General features: G+C 38.9%; 1 protein-coding gene and 1 long non-coding RNA gene across 5 annotated transcripts in view; one reads left to right on the top strand and one right to left on the bottom strand.

The window, feature by feature from the left end:
- Window positions 1-7,740, bottom strand: part of LOC101846613 — a 94,410-nt gene that overhangs the window by 74,575 nt on the left and 12,095 nt on the right. The gene's annotated exons all lie outside the window — the stretch shown is intronic.
- Window positions 1,661-7,740, top strand: part of LOC106012211 — a 12,828-nt gene continuing 6,748 nt past the window's right edge. Inside the window, exons 1-2 of the long non-coding RNA XR_001184975.2 lie at window positions 1,661-1,777; window positions 3,003-3,272. This is a non-coding gene — a long non-coding RNA (uncharacterized LOC106012211). The remainder of the gene's footprint in view (window positions 1,778-3,002; window positions 3,273-7,740) is intronic.

The raw sequence follows: 7,740 nt of genomic DNA on the forward strand, positions 1-7,740 counted from the left end.
GGGGGGGGATTGTAAATGCGTGTTGTACTCGTAGATCATTCTCTGCTATGGCTTATGGAGTGTCACCTATCAGATACACTGCTTCTTTTTGGGTACCCAATCAGCGACCCCTTTACAGACGCCAATACACCAATGCTAGCTTCTGCTCCAGATGAATGAATATACAGTGGGTGTCGCATTCAACGAGTTTGCCGTGACCGGCTTGTTGTCCTCGTTGGATCCCACCTCTCGTTGAACGTGACTAAGGCTAAAGTAAAGAAAGGAGACAAGTTATTATATTATAGGATGTACCAATACCAGTAATTAAAACAGTTGTTCCCCCTGATGATGAAAATCTCAAACAGCATCAGTGTGCACGTGTTTGAGCTGTGCTCTGACCGTCATTTCTGCATTTTAAAATACTTTTTTCCTGAACACTTCTCGTGTGGAAACATACCCTCTCACATCTAGACTTAGATATACATAAAGTTAAGGCGAGAGCTTGGATTTCCTGATCAGAGGAAGAAAAGAAAATTGAAAAAAAAATGAAAGTTTCGATCTAGACCTACCCATCCAGAGTTCATCCAGTTTCACACAGCCCGCATCGCGTTCTCACCCACCCCCTCCCATCCCTACCGTAGGCTAACTCTTGCCCATCCTCTTGGCTTTGGGGCCCATATTAGGAGGCACACTAGATCTAGCAATACAATGTGTTAGGAATCGGTAATGGGCCTTGTGCTTCGCGTGAGATGGATAGAAAGGAGAAAAATTCTTCGCTTTTAGGGCCGCTAATTGCTTTTATTTGGTTATCGCGACCTTGTTGAAAGCGACTTCTGTCTGTCTGCAACCTCGTTGGAGCCGACGTACATTTACAAAGAGATATAGAGGAAAAAAATCGAGGATTAAGGATTGCCTCGTTGGAGCCGACTTCTCGTTGAATGCGACCTCGTTGAATGCGGCACCCACTGTATATATATATATATATATATATATATATATATATATATATATATATATATATATATGTGTGTGTGTGTGTGTGTGTGTGTGTGTGCGTGTGTATGTGTATATATATATATATATATTTGTGTGTGTGTATGTGTGTGTGTGTGTGTGTGTGTGTGTGTGTGTGTGTGTGTGTGATATTTTTGGGGGGTATGGGGTTTTAGTGCAGCGAGATTTCGGAGACTGTTTATAGGATTCCCTTGAAATTTGGCCTCAGAGTGGGCAATTGGCGTAGTTGCAACCTGTTAGAGGCCTTTTTGATTTAAGGTACACACGGGGAATATTCAGGTCACAAAATACAATTTTTGGCAAAAATTATTGATTTTTGGCTTTATATCGGATTGGCTACTTCAACGTATTAGGAATAGATCTGACGTGTTTCTTTTACCAAGAACACATTTTTGAAACACGCTGTCAATCATTTTAGTAGGTACCCCCTCTTTCAAATTACAGGCAAATTACAGAAGTAATGAAAACTTTTGCTTCGTTGATCCGTTGATTTTCTACCCTGACTGCCAAAACAATCTAGTAGATCTTCTGCTAACTAGTAATTCGGCGCGGGGGTCAAACTGAACTTTCGTCGAGTCAAGTACACACGCTTCGGTTTATTTATAGCTCCAACGTTTTTCCCATTCGCACAGAAAGCTTTCAATCCCAGGATGCAACATCTGCGTGTTTTGTCACCCGCGGACAACACATCTCTCGGTTTTCGTAAGCTACTGTCACTTGAAAAAGAGGAAGAATAACTGACATTCTTCTGCTTTGAGAATGTTTCAACTGATATTCTGAGCAGGTAAGAGTATATTTCATTCACTGGTGTTTTATTTTGAACTTGTATAGCCTAATACGATCGTAAGTCGTAATATCAGCTGCTTGCTGACCTACGTCTAAGTTAGTGCAAGTCTAGTAATGGCCTACTAAAATTAGGATCAGGACACACTACTTGGGCTGGCTTGTTTTACGAACAACATTGGCAATATTCAGTAGTTCAATTCATGAGCTGAATGTTGGAATTACTTTAGTGAAGGGAGAACTGATGAAGAGTATGAGCAACTTTTGGAAGGGAGGTGTGTGCATTTTCGGAACAAGTAGCCTTGTCACAGTGCGAAAGCTGTGAGTTTGTGGACTACTTGCAAAGCCATAATATGAGCTTTGACCTGCTTTGACATTTTATCGATCGACTGACCTAGAAGAACAGACAAGATTTTAACCACATAATGCCACATTCCCTCACTTTTACAGTCCTCAGTGGTCGTGGATGATTCTCTTTTCTCTATGACTTGACTATGCTTAGTTTGGGGCTAGATCTAGTAATAGATTCTGGATAATTTCTATAGCCAGTTTGAAGTTTCCAGTTTTCCTTCAATTGTTTTCGTACCGGTATATTATAGAGATCTAGAATCTAGCTATCACTGGGGCGGGGAAAAATACATTTAAAAGTAAAAGCTGAAAATCTTCAGTTCCGGACTGCAGACACAAGTAGATAAGAGTATGTCTCATTAACTTGTCTGCTCTGTTTTGAACGTATATCAAATTACAAGTGTGTTAAACTGCTGCTCATCGCTGGGTTAGATCATGAATATATAGATTCTATAGGCCCTACGATTGCAATTTTTAATTGGCCGTGCTATAAACTTCAATGGTAACATTCGGCATTTATTTGTATTGTGGTCTTGTATTGAACTAATATTTTGGTATACTCCCTTACACCACAATTCATGGCGATCGCACCCAATTCCTTCTTTTTCTTATTCTGTTTTGTGGTTTTTTTCGTGGAGTTGGGGGGGGGGGGGCATTCAAATTAATAGCAAAACGATGTTCAAGAAATTTGTAGGTATACCGAATTAATATTTTGTAATACGTTCTCTCAGTTTTCTTTAGGTACTCCAACATTGGTGCCAGTAGGATACATTACGTAGTAGTGATTTGTTGCCAAATTCTTTTCTCTCTAGCTGTTATTTTTGTTTTGTTTTACCAACAAATTGGTAATTCACTAATCAGCTTGTGTATTTTCCCAGCTTTGCTAATCTGTGAAGGCCCAGCTGACAACTGATAAGTTTGACTCATGACTGTAAATCCACAAGCCTGAATGTCAGGTCAACTACAGTGGCCCGTCTAGGTAAAGAGAGCGAAGGTGTCCTATGGGGTTGCTCACTCTAGTACTAGATGAGGAACACCTCACTCATTGGTGAAGGAGATTCAAAATCATTCCCACTGTATTGGCCCTCAACCCCTATGATTCCATACTCATAAAGGAGGTGGTGTGTGTCAACCAATGTGGCAAAACAGTAAGTCAAAATTGATTTTGATTCTTACATGTCATGAGAAATCAGAGTGATACCCGATATCTCTCTCAGAAAAACGCCTCACTTATACTTAGGCTATACTTATAGAGTTATTAGTTCATTGAAAACAATGTCTTACTCAGTTTAAGTGAAGAGAAGTAAAAATCAAATAATAACTGCATTTTTATTGATACTGATTTGATTCAGATTACATTCAGATTACAGATTAGGCCTAGTATTACTGTGAGAGATAATACCCCCTTCACCACCATTTAAACCTATTTATGGAGTGAAGGGGTTGTGGGGAAAATTAACATTAGTAGGCTTCATTTCAGGTAGGGGGCAAATAGTAGCCTATTATGTTTATAAAGGCATTCCTTTTTGTTCTTTGGCAAAACCTGGTGGAAAGCTGGGCTAGTAAAACAGTGGCAGTTTTGCAGGGTTTGAGTGTATGTATTCTGCTTTCTTGTCCTTTTTTTTTTTTTTTTTTTGGTTATAAATGAAATTGGACTCTATCAGCTGAATTCTTGTGCTTGGGGTCTGCATAAATAACTCCCTGCTGCTTAGAGTGTTAAACGTTTTTTAAATCTGCTATTACAATTTTGCCATTGAATCGGATACTAACTTCTGTTTGCATAGGATAATAACAACACCTAAATCCTTATTCTTATGGGTTTTTCCCAGATTTTTTTCTCTCTTCTATTCTTTTCAACCAGGAGAAGATTGGATGTCTCCTGTCCTAGTTTTCTCAAAACGACAAAAATTAAGGGGTATGGGTTGTGGCCCGGACTCTCATTTAAAACTCAAGTGGAAGATTTCTTTTAAATTTGGCCTGACTATGTGAAAATGAATTTTCTGTGATCCTGGTGGGCTTTTTTTTATATCTCTCACCGATTTTGAAAAATGCAGTTTCAAGTGCTTCAGCTGATGCGAAAATGCAAAAATTAATAGAGTCAAGCAATAGCTATGACGTTATCCTCAATATCTCTTTAGAGGTTTCAAGTATCAAAAAAAGCCCACCCAGGATCACAGATTTTATTGTTAGTGTGCTTATGTGAAAATATAAGCACTTTAGTCAATATACTGATTGAGCGAGAGCGCGGGCCGGATTGAGTCAAAATTGCTTTTGTACCCCAAAACATGAAATATTTTCAAATTCCTTAAAGAAAGAATAAATTTTGCTATTTGATATTCAGTTTGAACTCCTAAAGTGTTTTATAATCAATCTGAATGATGCTGGGATGTGTTAATAACAAAGTTAGAAACATTAACTGCCACCTACCCTTAAGGAATATTTTTCATATAACTACGTTCTATAAGCCTCACAGGGAGTGACTTTAAGGAACATTTCGGTATTTTAACAAGTCATATGTTAAACTCCGGGTTAATTGCTTATTATAAACGATATTTAAAAAATCCTCTAACAGAGTGCCGGTACCATACTGCGTTTACTTTGTCAAAATATTACAGATAAAAAAAATACACCTGCACTAAAATAACACTTTATAATTTATAGGGGGTCGTGACACTCTAAAATGTAAACATTTGCCCGGAGCGTAGAAGTAGTGTGCATCTAACTACCTGAATAACTTACAAGACCCCCAGAGTCATATAAAATGCCTTTAAATGATCGGTAAGTCTGTGCATAACGGATTTTGAATAAAAACATGCATGTCTTCCCTGAAATATTGGTTAAAACTTAATGTAAACGAACGCAGGAGCCAACAGCCAGAAAAAATCGATTTTGGTATCCAAAACCTATTTTTTGAATTTTGACTATTTTAGTATTGCAACATCTATTTTATCGATTGGAAATATTTTCAAGTGTCTGAAACATCTATAAAGTGCTCACATTTGCCTTGTTTGCGAACATTGTGTTGAAATAGACCAGTATGAATTCGGTTGAGGTATTTTTTCGATTTTCTCAAAACTATGATTTTCTTAAGGGGGTGGGTCACCTAGAAAGAGATATTTCTGAAAGTACATGTCGCAGGTCAATCCCACTTTGCATGACTGTTTCTAGATAATATGTTTGCAACGTACGTAAATATTATAATAAGTATTCGGTCAGTGTAAAAAAGATTGACCGTTTCACTCTGATTGTGATCATTTTTTTTGTCCGAGTATCGTATATGAAACTAAAAGGGCAGTTACAAGAAAAGTATGAGACTTAAGAAAGAAAAGAACCACTGTGTTAAAAAAAATCAAGGCTGTATCAATTCAATCTTTTTCAGAATCCCTGCATAGAATTTGCGCGAATTTTGGTCTGTCGAACCCTTTGCACCTGAAGAATTCTGAAAATTGACAGTGAAATCATATAGGGATAGTGTGTTTCTATTGTGTGTGTTTTTTGTTGTTGCCCATATTGGTTATTGGGAATTCCAGTATACTTAATTTAGAGCCCAAACAAAAATTTACACTTCAGCTGTACCTAGTGCCCCTTAAAAATAATAGTAATTTATAATCATTGCAAAGTAGGAGCAAATCGACGACAAGCGCTAGAAATATGCCGAACTGGCAAAGGCATATTATATGGGAAAGAGATTATCAAGCAGCAAACGAGTACGTGGAGGCTTTGTGATGTGTGTAATGTGAACCTATGGCGGCATAGCGAGGCAAATTTACATTATTTTAAAAGGGAACATACAGCTCAGACACTCCGGGGATGACGGATGGCAGTATTGAGGCGCACATACTATGTTTTTAGAGGCGTTACTTTTTGCACTTTGGCAAAAGCTGGCGGTAAGTGAGGTTTGACTTTAAATATAGGGTTTGAGGAGTTAATTTTGAAGAGGTATTTTGGCGGGATATGATATAAAGAGAAGACTGTGATTGGTCTGTGAAGGGTGACCTGTACAGAAAGAGTTAAGATGTATTTGTCTGTGGAGCGATTTTTTTGTCGATGGAGATGGCGGTTCCAATGGAAGCAGGCTGGTTCTCTAAGAAATCCTGTCTTGCACAGTAAAACCCTTTATGTCTACAGTGAAATCCGAGTATAAAGTGGCATCCCCAATACAGACCAGAAGTGGGCACAGTGTGGCCTATAAGTGTCGTGATTTTGTAATGGACGAGGGAATAGGTTAGGATGAAAGGAAGGAGGGTAGGGGGTGTCCAGCTCGTCCTCCCCTAGAGCCCCAAAGCTGTTATGAAGTAGCTCTTGAAAGGTAGGTGCCACACTGGGCAGAAGAACCTTCCTATTTCAGTATACGTTACGCCCGCTTACTGTGGGCTGTGCAAGGTCGGCAATACAAGTCTTAGTATTGGCCGACTTTGTGAATGGCCGAAATGCCTTCGCATACAACTAGCCATGGACCGGGGTCACACTGGCTGGCGAACAGTTTTGCGAGTTCCTCGAAAAGAGCAGCTATTTCGTACCACAAGGAGAATCCACTGATGCTTGTGGCACTCCCACTGTATATTGACAAACTTTTGGCACTTGAAGCAATGCCGAAGGTTTGGCACATTAGGTCTCACATTGTGGACCTAGTAAAATTCCCGAAAGGTGGCAGGAGGACGACACAAATTGAAATGTGGTTACTGTTATCGTCTTACAGACAGTCTCTCCCTGCCGATGTACAGTGCCTCCTTTTTGAGCTAGGGTTATTGTGTGCTGTTCAAAAATATACTTAAGTGACTTTACCACCCATTAAAACGCCTTGTCACCGACACACGCTTGACAGTATGAGCCTGAACTCATCCAGCTTTGAACCTGTACTGTACAGCAGGCGGTCACATTTAAAAAAAATTAAATTGGAGCCACTCTGCATTTGGTTGGATCGGTTCAATGCTGTTATTATTACTATAATAATACGTTTGATGATGTCCACTATTATGTACATTACTGTAAAGCTCCCTTCTGGAACTTATAAAGCAGACTCTTTATTTTCATTTTTTTTTGGTAGATCGATTCCTATCTGATTCCTTTCTTCCCAGCCATTTCCCCCCTTTGAGCCTTTTCCTAACCTTAGAAAAAAGCTTAGTGTATTTTACCCCAACTTTTTAAAAGTCAGCCACATGGGCCGAAACACAGACACACACACACACAGACACACACACACACACACACACACACACACACACACATAGGCACACTTGCACTCAATTACACATTAGCCTACTTTGACACACCTACATTCATACACTTATCAGATGGATGGATGGATGGAAAAACTGAAGGGTCAGTAATGTGATTTTTTTCCTCAAAATTCTATTTTCAGCGAAAAAACAGAGCGCCTGCCCACCAATACTACTGAGACAACAACAACAACAACAAAAGAAAACTTCAGTCAAGAAGACCCCATCTCAATGCACCTCCCCAAAAGGCCGCTCCATTTTAAAACTTTGCCTAGCAATCCTGGTTTTGATTATTTTGAATTATTTTGTTTGATTTGGAGAGGATTCATATTATACATAGACTAGGCCTATATATAATTTTAAAATATAATCTACATACAAGTGTTTTGATAAATTA

This window comes from Aplysia californica, unplaced genomic scaffold, assembly GCF_000002075.1.
Source record: "Aplysia californica isolate F4 #8 unplaced genomic scaffold, AplCal3.0 scaffold00001, whole genome shotgun sequence".
Lineage (NCBI taxonomy): Eukaryota > Metazoa > Mollusca > Gastropoda > Aplysiida > Aplysiidae > Aplysia > Aplysia californica.